Genomic DNA, 15,184 nt, shown 5'->3' on the forward strand with positions numbered 1-15,184 from the left:
TGTAAATTCAGCAAACTATCTGCAAATGGGGCTTCCCACTACTTGACCAGGTCTGTTTAACATGATTTGATCTATAAGCCATTGTTTGCTCATAGCAAAATATTGCACAGCATGAGCATGAATGCACAGCTTCATGACATGATTAATAACTAAACTGTTTAAGGGGAGAGAGAATGTATATAGTAGCAGTACAGCAGCATCTTGGTCACAGGCAGCTCCATATGGCTTCATCTGCATTTGGTATTATCATAGAGAAGGATTTCTAAGGGGGGGGTGTCGACCACTTGTGCTTTCAGTAAATGCATTTCCCTATTTTCTACATGTTTCCCAGCCCCACTCACCAGCTACAAGCTTTCTTTCTTCTTCGTCACTGTTCAGTCATTGAATATATTAAGTCATTAATATCCTGTCAAACAAAAAGACAAAAAGATCAGCAAATATGACTGGACAGGGATACCTTCTCTACTTGTGACGTGTAATTATCACTCAGCTGAAAGACATTGTGTGTACTTATCTAATTGGAGAAATGGATTTAAAACAGTATGAGGTTAGCCAGTCCCGGATATTTAGTGTACACACACACACACACACACACACACACACACACACACACACACACACACACACACACACACAGAGTATTATGGCATGGTATTTCACTAGATGTGCTGAAATGAGCTTGGCTGACAGGAAAGGGAAAAATCAGGGGACCTGGGCATAAGTTAGTGAAGCAAGGGGTAACTGACAGGTAGGGCAAGTGTCCCTGCAGATGTAAGAGTCCTCCATGGAAATATTGCTATATCTTGCATAAAGATAGTGAGCATGCATATTCCTGACCTGCTGTCTGTTTTCCCAGGCATCACAGGGGGGTAACTTTAACCCCTTCCTTACGCCAGTGTTTTAAGAGAACATCCTGTCAGGTTCAACAAGACATTTTCATCCCGTATTTCTCATTATCCAAGCTGTTGACAGCTTACACTGCCAGGTCCCAAACACCACATCCCTCATAACAGATGCACATGCTGGCCCTTATCACAGGGACAGGGACGTGAAAGACAGGACCTTACTGACAATGGTAGTAGAGGACAAATCCAAGGGAGATGAGAAAAAGGTCCACAGGAAAACTCCACCATCACCATATGGCAAAGCCGATTGGGTAGATAGTGTTGCTGGGCTATAGGATTGAAGATGGAGCAATCTGCTTCCCAAAGGAATCCAGCTCCTGGTTTTCTCTGTCCTCTAGACCCATCCCTTGAGGGAAAAGCCACACGACCCCCACACTGCTCCTCTCACTGCCCTAGGCTGGCACTGCCAACCCATGAGACCACATCATGTTAATTCCTGGCAGGGGTAAGATCTAATATACAGTTGTGAAGCGAAAGGGTTAACTCGTAGCAGCACATTCACTAGACAGCGGAGATGTTAGCTTAAGCTGACAAACCTAGTAAACCGATGAAACGGCGGCCATTAGAATTTCCTTGTTTCTCTCAATAAAAGAAAGCAAATTCGAGATGTCTCCCCAACCTAGAATATGAAGCTTACCCCACACTTGTCAGTGCTCCGGAGCCGGAGGCGAGGTAGGTACAGTCTCGCACTGGAATTCACTGATACGCTGAGAAACTTGGGAGAGAAAGAAGGTAGGAGAGCACGGGAGAGAAGGGGGTGGAGACAATCTGACATGTTTGTACAGTGCCTGGTTCACCTAAGCTGCGAGTTTGATTTCAGGGTGTGGTAGATGAGACACAAACACCCAGCGCAGGAAAGCCTCAGACTTCAGTTCCAGAAAGCATGACGAATGCTGACACTGGAGCCTCCTGGGACCCTCTTTCCTTCTCCTCCTAACCATCTCCTCTTTTTGGTCTCTGGAAGGGAAGGGAGAGGAGGCACTCCGAGTCTCACCAGGTCACTAAGGGTGCTGGGTCTCAGACAAGACTGGTGAGGTCTCCTCCCACCCCCTCCTCTCCGGCTGACCTATTAAAGCTCTGACTTGCTTGTTAGCTCTTCTCTCTCGTCTCCACAGCCTCAGGGCCTAGAGCTACTGTGGTTTTTAATGAATCCTGACATCTTTTCCTCTATAGTCCTAGCTGTGAATTTCAAGACTTGCCACAATTTTCTAGCCATTCCTGGCAGGGGCAGCTTTGATTGCTTTATACATGCCTGGCTATATGATAATTAATTAATTAATTTGCATTGCAGATATGCAGCACATGACCTGGTGCTGTTACTTTTCCCTTATAGCCTGTTGTGAGTCACTGCTGTGAGGTTTACTGTCTGCTATCACCCTATAATCCTGTAGCTCTGACTGTGCTGTAGCTCAGGGCTTATTGACTCCTGGAAACGGACATTTTGGCATGTGACTTGTGTTCACTAGCACATTAGATACATCAGCAAGCAGCAGAGGGAACAGGGTAAATAGGTGGAAGGTGTTGGCATTAGAAACACAAACAGCAGTGAGGGATAGGAGGAGGTCAGAGTTCATAAGTGTTCTTCCCTTAGGTCAAATAAAGGGGATTCTTGGCCTATTACAATAGTATACTGCAAGCAATGCTGTCTTAACACCAAAGTTACTAGGTTCAAAGAGCAAAGATAAAAGTCAGGTTTAGAAAATCCCCAACATATCATTTATTCCTTTTTGTTTGTATGTTTTGCTGACCTGGCCTTGAAAAAGCTGTGGTGTAAGCAACTCCAGCTAATTAAACTGTCATTATTTATATGGGGAGTGAGCATGACATTGTGGCCTGAATAGCGCACTGAAGCAAGCCTCTGGGGATATGGCTTCTATTCCCGGCTTTGCTGCTGACCTGCTGTGTGAGTCTATACAAGCCGTTTGAACCCTGCTGTACCTCTTTTTGTCCTTCTTACCCCTTATTTGTCTCATCTATTTAGGCTGCAGTTGTGCAGAACCAGAACTTTGTGTCTGCATACACCTGGCTTAGGATCTCAGTTGGGAGCTATAGGATCTACTGCAGTGTAAAGAATAATAGCACCACTTGGGCAGAGTTGGTATTTAAAAAGTCTGTGATCAGTAGTAGAATAAACTTTGTAGTTTTAGACAGACTCGGGTTCATAGCCCTCTCATTTTCAGAGCCTTTGACCCTCTCATAAGTTTTCCTGGAAGTGCAAACATTGCTTCTTTAAATTGTCCTACAAGTTCTTACCCATCAAGGCTTGCTAAAGAGACTGAGATTTCCTGCCTATTACATCATAGCAACTTCCCTAAGCTATAGGAACTAAGATTAGCCAAATCCCTTTCTGTCTGGAGATTGGACTGGCTTCTTCAATATTGGCTCATATGAATTAGAGTCTCATAGCAATTGTAAACTAGAAAAGGAAGTTTGTCTTAATAATGTTAAAGATCAAACAATGATCAAAAGAGAGAACCCACTGTTAGCAGTCCAGCAGCTCTTCCACAATCTCAGCAGCAAAATGTGAAGTCCTGTCATGTAGAGGACTGGAGTTCAAGAACTGCACATGATCTCTCATTTGCTAGGTTAGCATGGGATGTGACTGCTGCTGAGGTGGCTGTCACAATCTTACATACCGTCAATGGCATCTGTTCTGTCTGTTCTTTGATGTTGTACCAAATGATGGAGGTTAATGTACCTGGGCATTGTAAGAATGATGTAGCTATGATGGCCCAGCAATTATGTGAGAGGCAAGCATTTCCTGGGACGATATCTTCTATTGGACCAACTATGCAGTTGAGATAAAGTTAGACAAGATTTCAAATAGAAGACATTCTTCCTCAGGTCTCTGATCACAGGAAGGCAGCCACAGCATAGTGATAGAGTTTGTATTTAAATGGAGTTTGTGATCTGTAGTAGAAAAAACCCTATGCTGTGACTGGCTCCCTACAATCAGAGACCTGAGGAAGAATGTCTTATATTCAAAAGCTTGTCTAACACTTTATCCCAACTGCATAGCTGTTTCAATAAAAGATATCACCCCAAGATCCTTGCCAATCTGGGTGCATTTTGGGGTGCATCACAAATAAATATCAGTTTATATTGTACTAGGAGTCATGCAGGGCTTGGAACTGGTTTTATGTTTGCATCAGGATAATTCCACATGGATTTGAGAGAGACATCCTTCATCACGAAGACAGGTTTCATCAAAGGAGGAAGAACCTAGTTCTACTTACCAGGACAATGAATTTGGGTGGAGCCAAAGCAGCTTTGATATGAGCCTCTACAGCCTGGGCTCATAAATGAAGACTACGACATTATTTTTAGGTATTTGTCTGAAACACTGATTTCCATAACCCCAAGCACTTTTGAAAATAAGGATGCATCAAAGAATAAAAATTACCCTTATTTTTCCTCCTCATTATCTGTCCCATTGCTCATTTATAACATGCTGCTACTGTTGCTGATGCTCCCCTGAACAATTTTACAAGAAAATATGTCACCCTTCTCACAGTAGTTGTACTGCATGCTGCTCTTTTACACCCCATCACTTAATCAAAGGTCATCCATGACTGGGGACTAAGAAAAAAAAAGCAGAGAGCACTGGTTAGCCTCATTGCAACTCAGCCACACCACATACTATGTCACCAAAAGGGATAAAACTTGTTGCTTTAGATCCCCACTATATTGGCCAAAAAGCACTAGCACCAACACACACACTTGGCACCAACCCAATCTGTTGGTTGCAGCAGATGAAATTCAGGTACTTTTTTTCTCTTTTTTCCCCCTTTCTTTCTTTTTGTTTTTTTGGTGGGGGATGGGGCAAGGCTTCCTACTGGATAGGTATATACCAGAGGCTGGGAAAGGCAGTCCAGCAATAAGCTTGGAGTTCAGGTGCAGTTTAAACAAGCTCTCTAAAACTTAGGTGCTTACCCATGGCTGAACCATGAAGATATTATGCTTCTAATGGAATCTTATCAGAAGGTTTGCTCACAGTATTTTGTTTATAATTAATTATTTTATTTTATTGTGTTCTTGGATTTCAATTCTAGCCTACAACAGCTTCTCTTGGGATGCTTCAGCACTTGCTGAATACCCTTCATATATATAATTTACTGTCTATATTATAGTAATGCTCTAGAGCAGGGGTGTCAGAGATCCGGTGCATGGAGCCCTATCATTCAGTCTGCTGTGCTGCCTGTGGACCTTGGACTGGACCCATGCACAGGGCCAAATCTGGCATATGCTGTATACAGGGCAAGATGAGCCCCGTGCACTAGATCCAGCCCATGGGGCTGGTCTGCGTGCCCGATCTGGCCTGTGGACCAGCCCCATGGCTAGGGACAGAAGTTGCACTTAAACTGGTTTAAGTGATCAGAAACTGGTTTAAACCTGTAACAGAACAGAAACTCAGTACACATAAACCAGTTTCAAAATGGCTGAAACTAGTTTAAAATAAACCTGGTTGAATGTAGTATCAGACTTAACTGATTAGGGTCAAACCAGTTAAAGAAACTTCTGTCCCAGACCCCTTCCTGGTTTAAGTTAAATCAGTCCCCCAGCATGCTTTCCAGTCCTGGGCTGGGCTTTGCCGTCTGCCCCAGGGAGCAGGGCTGGCCCTGCCCCTCTGCTCCTTAGCTGGAGCAGTGAGAGCTGGCTGACAAGGGGGTGGGGGAGCAGGCCCAGCTGGGAATGCAGCCCAGTCTATAGGGAATGGGGGAGACTGCTCCTCCAGTCAAATCTAGCTGGGACATGGGGCAGGCACGGCTGGTGAACTCAGACTGGTGCGGTGGTGGAGCGTCCCATGGGAGGCGGGGTGGGGATTTGCAGTCAGCCAGGAGTGAGGTGGGGTTTGTAGCTGGCTGGGCACTCCAGCCAGTAGCAAGGAGGCTGGAAACCTCCACCCACCTCCACTCCCACTCCTGACTGGCCACAAACCCCCCTGCCGCTCCCATGGGATACTCCCCTGCCCCACCAGTCTGAGTTCACCAGCCATGCCTGATCTGAGGCTGGGGGAAGAGGGGGGTTAAACACCCCTCCCCCACTCAAACTTACTGCTGGCTGCAACTGTGGACTGCAAATCCTATAGAGGCAGCTAGAAGCAGGAAGAGGATGTGATGAGCCACCCTGCTGAGTCCTGCTGCTGTAGTTCTGGACTGCAAATCCCAGAGACCTCGGGGCAGCAGGAAGTGGAAGTGAACACACAGCCAGAGAACTCTGCTCTAGCACCCCCCTGCTTCTGGCCTGAGCCCCTGCAGACATGTGACTGCATTGCCTGACTCAAAAGTAAATTGTCTGTTCTATTCTGTTTCAGTGTAACCTGTGCATCTTAGATTAACCTGCAAAGACTGAATTGATTCAGTGTTGGGCTTTTTGACCGTCTGTACCTAACCCATGTCAGTCATGCAGCCAGCTGGGCCTGATGAGTTTGATAACTGCCCTAGAGTTCAAAGCTGGACAGGCGACTGTTTCTGAAGAGTTTACAGTTGAGTGTATTATATATTCCTTTTTCCTCAATTAGAAAAAAAAAAGAAAGAAAAAAGCAACAAGTGGTTAAGGAGTGGGGTGGGGAGTGTTTCTCTTTGCAATCTCCTCACGCCTGCTGGAAAAAAAGAGTTTGCTTTGGAGACCAGAAAGTATCCACAGTCAGTCATTCAAGGGTTCTGGGGAGCCCATGCATTATTTACAGAGAGCAGTGTTAGGTGGCTTAGATCTCCAAAATACTGTTCAGGGTTTGGCTTTCAACTGGAATAGTGGGATACCAACAGGAGGACATAAGAAAGGAGGCAAATAGAGGAAAGCATCAAGTTTATCTCAAAAAATGGTCTTGGAAAGCTGTAGCTCCAACTCTGATGGGATACTACAACACCTGGACATAGTAATATCATGTTGTTATTAATAAAATTCCAGTGGAGTAGCAAATGTTCCCTGTAGATAATATTGTCACAGTACAGCTCAGAGCCGTCTCCATGTACTTTTCAAAATCTTTTATTTAGAACAAATTCATAGACTTGTTAAATTAAACTAAAATAATGTAATGTTTAGTCCCAGAAATGTTTCAGCAGGTATAATCATAGGCACATTTGATGTTTCCGACAAGTGCCAAATTAATCACTCCTGCAGTACCAGAGTTACAACAGTCTGTACATTAGCCTCTGTATATAGATTTTTCCCCACAGACTAATTGGGTGACCTTAGGCAAGTTACTTAACTTCCCTATTTTTCCATTTGTAAAATGGCTCTAGCAGCATCTTGTTCAAAGAGATACTAAGAGACTTTTTCATGTTTTCCAAGTGCTTTGCGATCCTTGTAATGGCTAAAGAAGTACAGATTGAAATCCCTGACTGAGTTAAAAGGAGTATAGACTAACTTCTGCTCAGCATAGCTAGCTAGGTCAATTACCTGCAATAGGCATATCAGTTAAAACTCAGATACAATATAACCTATCTATTGGCTGTCAAAATGGTAACAAAAACTAGGTAACTAAAAATATTTGTCTCCTTATTCTCCTAACAGTTTCAATATGTATTTCAACCCTCTTCTTGATTGCCTTTAAGATTCATCTAAGAGCCTGCGTTATAGTTTCATAGTGCTTAGGGTTGGAAGGGACCTAAACAGATCATCAGGTCCGACACCCTGCCCCAGGCAGGGACAAGTGCTGGGGTCATAACACCCTGGCCAAATATGTGTCCAGCCTCCTCTTGAAGACCTCCAAGGTAGGAGAGAGCACCACCTCACTTGAAAGCCCATTCCAGAGCCTGGCAGCCCTAACTATAAAGTAATGTCTCCTGATGCCCAGCCTGAACCTTCTCTCCCACAATTTGTGGCAATTATTCCTAGTAACCCCGGCTGGTGCCTGAGGGAACAGAGCCTCCCCCAATTTCTGCTGGTCCCCCCTGGTGAATTTGTAAATGACCACCAGATCCCCTCTCTGCCTTCTCTTGTGGAGGCTGAATAGATTCAAGCCCTTTAGTCTCTCTTTGTAGGGCCTGACCTGCTGCCCCTTGACCATGCGAGTGGCCCTCCTCTGGATCCTCTCAATGCTAGCTACATCCCTCTTGCAGTGCAGCACCCAGAAATGAATGCAGTACTCCAACTGCGGCCTGACCAATGCCGCATAGAGGGGAAGGATCACCTCCCTGGACCTGTTTGCAATGCATCTGTAGATGCACGACGAGGTGCGGTTAGCCTTACTGACCACTTCCTCACATTGGCAGCTCATGTGCATTCACAAATGTTAAACTCTAATCACTGTATCTTTTCTCTGTATGTAGAGACAATAACACGTCGACCCCAGGTCAACTACATCTGCTCATTAAGTATTTTTATTAGTCAAACTAACTTGGACATTAAACGGTTGATTATCAAGTCAACCTCAGACTAAATCTATCTTACATCATTTATAAAGAGAAACTAATACATTTTAGTTCAGTGATGATAGGTTTGAAAAAAGAAACAAACCCAACTAGTTGTACTTATCACTTTAAAATATATTTATATAATAATAGCTTTAAAGGGCTTTAATACACATCCTTTGTTTTCTCTGACAACTAACATGTTAGAACTTCTTTAAGTAAAAGAAAGTTATTTATCAGCAACTGGTCTTCCTTGAGATGCATCATCTACATCATGGCTGTCCAACTTCTTTGGAGCTTTCAGATGCATGCCTGCTTCCACAGTTTGGAAGCCTGCTGTATGTTCTCCCTCCCATGATTTTAATTCCCTAGATCCTCCACAAAGGGAGACCGAATCTGGCCCACCTGCTCTTGATAACCCCCACATGGCTAAGACATACAGGAAACAGCTTAGATTTTTGAAGGATGATCATTTAACCCAGAAGCCAAAGCAAGCTCATGAGACCAAAGCTCAATGTTCTTTGGAGTTTCTCCAACCACTGAGGTAGCAGTAAACAGTGATCCACTGCCTCCTGAGAAGGGAAGCTACCTGAGAGGAGTCTGGTGAAGGTTCTCTGAGCTACAAAGAGACCAAAAGTCAGGACATTTTACTGGTAGCGACTCTGATCCACCTGCATTAAAGCCTTATGGCAACATGACATTGTGTCCTGTAATTCAAGAGATGCAAACCGTCATTTAGGTATAATTTCTGTCAGATTGACCATCTTAAACATGAACTTGTGGATAAACATGCTGAGCTTTCTTAGGCCAAAAATCAGTCAACATCCTCTATTATTCTTTGAAATCAGGACATAACCATGATAAAATCCCTTTCCTTTAAGATGTAGGGGAACTCTCTCCCAACATTAAGAAGGATTGAATCTCCTCATCTGTTGCTAGTAGGAAGGGTTGCTGAAAAGGGATGCAGAATGGAGACTGGATTAGGTAGCAAGACAAACTGGATCAAATACCTGTTCACTACTTTGTCCAAGACCCATTGGTTTGAAGTAATCTGAGCCCATGAAGTGTTAAGTCACCATGGAAAAGGAAGTTGCAGGTGGATCTTTCATATCTCCTAACTCAGGGGCAGGCAATTATTTCAGGAAGAGGGCTGCTTACTGAGTTTTGGCAAGCCATCAAGGGCCGCATGACAGGCAGCCAGGGGCAGCTAAGTATTCATTTTCTACATTTTTTTAGGGACCTCATGGGCCACATAGAATGACCTGGTGGACCACATCCACCCCACGGGCTGCATTTTGCCCACCCCTGTCCTAACCATACCATCAGATGCCCTGTCTGGTTCCCAAGATTTTGTGCAATTCTAGCTGAAAGTTTATATCTGGGTGTACTTCACTTCCAACCCCATAGATACAGATGTGGTATTGGCTGTACCTCAGGCTGCTTGAAGAGCTGTCTAAGCCATGAATTAGCCCTCTGAGACTTCTAGTTGTAGAGTCTAATATTCTGGGCCTTCTTTCCAAAGAGGTCCAACTTCTTAGCAAGTCTGAACTGCCTTGCCTTCTTGTTCACATCTGTAACAACCAGAGAAGATGGAAATCAAGAGGTAGTTAAAGGTTCTTTACATCTTTGGATGGGACCTTGGAATGCTTGTTAACCCATGCTGCCAGGAAGCAAGAAGCTAGTATCTACTATACCATCTTTGTGGGGAATCTGAAGTCACCTTATTCATTAGCAGTGCCAACTTAGATGGGCCCTGCATGCTTGAGTCTGTTCACCAAGGTGTGGGTTGATGTGCATATCTCCCCTAGGCTAAATACAGATAGTCAAAAAGCCCGAGGCTGAATTGATTCAGTCTTTGCAGGTTAGTCTAAATTGCAGAGATTGAACAAATAAGCAAATGAACAGACATTCACTTTTGATTCAGGAAATGTAGGCACATGCCTGTAGTAGCTCAAGCCAGAAGCCAGGGGTGCTAGAGCACAGCTCTCTGGCACAAAGCCAGCATGAGCTGTGTGTTTGTTTCCTCTTCCTGCTGCCCCTGAATTCTCTAGGATTTGAAGTCCAGAATCACAGCAGCAGGACTCTGTGGAGTTGCTCATCACTCTGTCTTCTTGCTTCCAAGTGCCTCTGGGATTTATAGTCCACAGTCAAAGCCAGCACTTAGCAAGCAGGGCAGGGCAACTCCATACTCAGGGGAAGGGAAGTTTACCACCCCTCTCCCTGTCCCCAGACCCTAGCAAGGGTTTGCCTGGGGGAGAGGGGGAGCAGTGAGCCAGCCAGTGAATCCAGTGAGCCAGTCCTCTCTGCTCCCAGGGGAGCAGAGGAGTGGGGCCAGCCCTGCTCTCTGGACCAGACAGCTCAGCCCAGCCCCTGGCTGCAGAATGCTGGGATCCTGGGGGAGTGTGATTTAACTTGAACCAGGAAGGCGTCTGTGACAGAAATTTCATAAACTGGTTTGACCTAAATCACTTAAGTCTGATACTACGTTCAACCAGGTTCATCTTAAACCTGTTTCAGCCATTTTGAAACTGGTTTATGCACACTGAACTTCTACGCTGTTACAGGTTTAAACTAGTTTCTGATCACTTAAGCTGGTTTATGTGCAACTTCCATCTCTAGCCCTGGTGAGATTTTTAACAATTTTGTACCCTCAGGTAGGAAAACAATAGAGAATACTAAGAAAGCATCTAGCAAAGAGTGTTCTTGGAATCATCTCTCAAGGACCACAGGGCAACATTTTTTTTTCTGGACATACAACAACTAAGATGTCCCCATACTGAAAAGTTGGATGATTTCAAGGCCTGGGAAGCTAGATGCAAACTTTCAAACTGTGCAGGGGGCTGTTGAAAACCCCAAGGCTTAGCTGGTCCCAGAACACACCCTGAGACACTGGGTTTGGCAAGGTGATACTGGGATCAGTGGCAAGACAGCACAGTACAAAAGGAGATAAGGGACAAGTTGCAAACAGCATCAAGACCTAACCTGTAGGCTAAAGGCTTAGAAGGCTAGTCTGTTTCACTCCCCAGATTAACAAAGGTAAACAAAACAAAGGAAAAGGAGAGACAGTTAAATATACAGGAATCAGTGACTAAAGAAAATATCTTGGCATGAAGGTTATGTGAAAGAATCATTAGCCCTCTCTAGTCAGCCATCTGAGAGGAACTGCCTTTTCACATCTAGGTGCAGGGGTTAGAGAAAAGGTGGGGCAACAGTGCACTCTATGGGGACTACTAGGGCAAAAATGTCACCAACTATCCAATCAAAGCTCAAGATCTGAGACACCCACAGCAAGAATGTGCATTTGGCCAATTACTCAAAAAGGAATTTAGCAAATTTAATAGAAATAAGAAAAAAATGCCAGAAATAAGTAAAGGGTCTAATTGAGAGCACTTATGCACCCACAGTGAGACTATCACTTGAAAGAGAATTAGCTGTAGAAATTCCAAAGTATCCTTAAAATATACTTTATTAGAAATCTAATTATATCACGTTTATGAAAAGACATACATCTGTTACATTACTGGCCAAAATTTTAATGGTGCCTTCTAAATTTGTGAACAATTTTTGCACCTGTTTCTGATGTACAAGATCTCTGATTTGTTCTAATTACATTTATGTGCCTAAATTGGGCAGTTCATTGTAGCATTTATAGCACAGGAATGACTATTCACACAGACAGAAACTTCCTTCCAGCATCTGCTATATCATCTGATCTTAGGACCTGATCCAAAGTTCACTGAAACTAGTGCAAGTCTTCCTATTGATTTCAGTGGGTGCCAGAAAAGGGGTTCTTAGTCCAGACTGGATACATTAAGAAGGAAGTTGGTCTGTAAGGACTTTCCATAATCAATGTGCTTTAATATTTATGTACATTCATGGATCAGGACCAAAGTATTCATTTTGAAGGATAATACCATATCTAACTCACTGAAGTCAATGGCAAGATTACTATTGATTTTAATGGCCACTGGATAAGGTCCTAGATCATTTGGTTACTTAATCTCTGAACTGCATGTGTCAGTCAGTGTGCAGTGTCCTTCTCAATCTCTCTCTCTCTCTCTCACATACACACTTTTTTTTAACTGAGCCTCAAGACTCGGGACTTTTCATAGATGTCATAAACATCTGGAAGGGAAGGGACTTTGTAAGATCACTCGGGTCCAGCCCCCTGCCCAAAGGCAGGAAGTCAGCTAGGGTAAAAGGATTCCAGCAAGATAAGCATCCAAATGTTTCTTAAAAGTGTCCAGAGCAGGTGCTTGCACCACCTCTGGAAGGAGTCTGTTCCAGCCTTGAGGGAGTCAGACAGTAAAGAAGTTTTTCTCTATGTCCAGACTAAAACAGCCTTGCAGGAGTTTGTGACTGTTCGACCTTGTCATCCTTTTGGGTGCTCTGGTGAACAGGCATTGCCCCAGATCCTGATGCACGCCCTTTATGTCCTTATAGGCTGCTACCATGTCATCCCTGAGCCTGTGCCTCTCCAGGCTGAAGAGTCCCATGGCTCACAGCTTCTCTTCATAAGGCCTGTCCTTCTGCCCTCTGATCAGGCACGTGGCTCTCCTCTGGACTCTGTCAAGCTTCTCCACATCCTTCCTAAATTGTGGAGCCCAGAATTGGATCCAGTACTCCAGCTGTGGCCTCACCAAGGCTGAGTACAGCGGGAGGATGACATCCTGGGGCTTGGTTGAGATGCATTGGTAGATGCAAAGCAGAGTTTGGTTCTCTTTGCCAACTGCGGTATTGCATTGGTGGCTCAGGTTCATCTTGTGGTCAATCATGACCCCTAAGTCTCTTTCTGTCATGGTGCTAGCAAGTGTAGCATTGCCAAGCCTATAAGTATGATGTGGGTTCCCCCCCCACTACCCAAGGTGCAGCACCTTGCATTTCTCTGTATTGAATGCCATCAGGTTTTCATCTGCCCACCTTGCAAGCCTATGGAGCTCAGCCTGGATCACCAGCCTGTCCTCAAGTTGGACACGCTTCTCCAAAGTTTAGTGTCGCCAGTGAATTTAGCCAGTCTGCTTCTGACACCAGTGTCCAGATCATTTAAGAAGACATTAAAGAGTACAGGTCTGAGAACAGAGCCCTAGGAAATACCACTAGTCGCTGAGTGCCATGTTGATTTGGTTCTGTCAACTACCACTCTCTGAATCAGAGCCAGTTCCCTGGCCATTGGAGTAGTTGAGGCTGCAGTTGCCCAATTTTTCCATAAGGACATCATGGGACACCAGGTCAAAGGCTTTTTTAAAGTCCAAATATATACACATCACCTGGTCATAGAAGGAAATGAGATTGGTCAGGCAAGACCTACTCACAACAAACCCGTGCTGGCTGCCCCTCAGGATGTTGTCTTCTGTTAGCTTGTCAAGAATGGTTTCTTTGATAATTTTTCCAAAACCTTCCCAGGGATTCAGGTCAGACTGATTGGCCTGTAGTTTCCCAGGTCTTCTTTACTCACTTTCTTGAAGATGGGCACCACATTGGCCCTCTTCCAATCTTCTAATACTTCCCCCAAGCCCAATGAGTTCTCAGATATCCTCGCCAGTGGCTGTGCTATGATGTCTGCCAGTTCCTTTAGCACTCTTGGGTGCAATCTGTGTGGACCAGCTGATTTGTGGAGGTCCAGCCTCTCAGGATGGCTCCCTCACAAGATCCACACCAATGGTGGGCATATATTCATCCTCACCCTGGTCATCCCGCATCACGTTCAATAGGGTGGTCCCTTTGGGCTGGTGAAAAACTGACGCAAAGTAATCATTAAGCAGATTGTTTTTTTCCTGGGTGTTTGTAGTCAGCTGCTCCAACTGGTTTAGCAGGGTCCAGTGTTGCCCTTGTCTGAAGAAGGACTTTTTATTGTCTTCAATTTGTGTAGCCAGTTGGAGTTCAGTTGCAGCCTTGGCTTTCCTAGGTCACTCCCTGTAGATGCAGACCAGTGCAGAATACTCCTCCTTAGTGGTTTTTTGCCATCTTCCATCCTTTAGAAGCCTCTCGTTTTAGACGTAGGAGGTCCATGAATTCCTTGTTGAGCGAAAGCCACCTTTTCTATGGGTTGGGATAGATTCCCCTTGTGCTTCTAGGACTGCTTCCTTAAGGAGCAACCACTCATCATGAACTCCCCTCTCTGTGAAATCATGGCCTTTTGAGCTTATGAACATCAGCTTTGCAATAGTCCTTGACTTTAGGATTGCTGGCTGACTTGCCAGCTTTGCAATGGATAGTGAAAGTGATCAACCTGTGGCCACTGTCACCCAGCTTCCCTTTGATTCTTAGGTCACCAATTAGATCATCCCCTCTGGCCGGTACCAGGTCCAGCAGCACCTTACCTCTCATCAGCCCATAAGCTTCTCAAGACAGGTAGAGTTCAGCTACGCATACAAGGAAGCTCTGAGACCAATCAGATTTGACTGAGTGCTCTTCCCATGAGATGTCTGGATAGTTGTAGTTTTGCTTGACTTCTATTCTATTATCAGTGTTTCATAGTCGCTAGGGTCAGGAGGGACCTCAACAGATCATCTAGCCTGACCCCCTGCCACAGGCAGGAATGAATGCTGGGTTCATAAGACCCCAGACAGGTGATCATCCAACCTTCTCTTAAATTTGCCCAAGGTAGAGGCGAGGACCACTTCCCTGGGAAGTTGGTTCCAGATATTGTCCACCCTAACTGTAAAATATTGCCTTCTGATCTCTAACCTAAACCTATTCTCCATCAGCTTATTACCATTGTTCCTCATCTCCCCAGGTGGCACTAGGGAGAAAAGGGCTCTACCTATTTGCTGTTGATCTCCCCTGATGAGTTTGTAGGCAGCCACCAGGTCCCCCCTCAGCCTCCTCCTGCTGAGGCTGAACAGGTTCAGGTCCCTCAGTCTCTCCTCATAGGGCCTGTCCTGCTGCCCTTTCACTAAGTGGGTGGCCCTCCTCTGAACCCTC

General features: G+C 44.9%; 1 protein-coding gene across 3 annotated transcripts in view; it reads right to left on the reverse strand.

The window, feature by feature from the left end:
• Positions 1–15,184, reverse strand: part of PAK6 (p21 (RAC1) activated kinase 6) — a 60,119-nt gene that overhangs the window by 33,947 nt on the left and 10,988 nt on the right. For 2 of the 3 annotated variants that reach the window (XM_019552268.1, XM_019552271.1), the window contains exons 2-3: positions 9,692–9,831; positions 342–406 (exon numbers count right to left, since the gene is read on the reverse strand). The gene's annotated coding sequence lies outside the window, so the exon portion shown is untranslated. Of the gene's footprint in view, positions 1–341; positions 407–1,542; positions 1,916–9,691; positions 9,832–15,184 lie in introns of those variants that run through there. The other variant, XM_019552270.1, reaches the window with a different exon arrangement.

This window comes from Crocodylus porosus, unplaced genomic scaffold (genome assembly GCF_001723895.1).
Source record: "Crocodylus porosus isolate Cpor-Errol unplaced genomic scaffold, CroPor_comp1, whole genome shotgun sequence".
Lineage (NCBI taxonomy): Eukaryota > Metazoa > Chordata > Crocodylia > Crocodylidae > Crocodylus > Crocodylus porosus.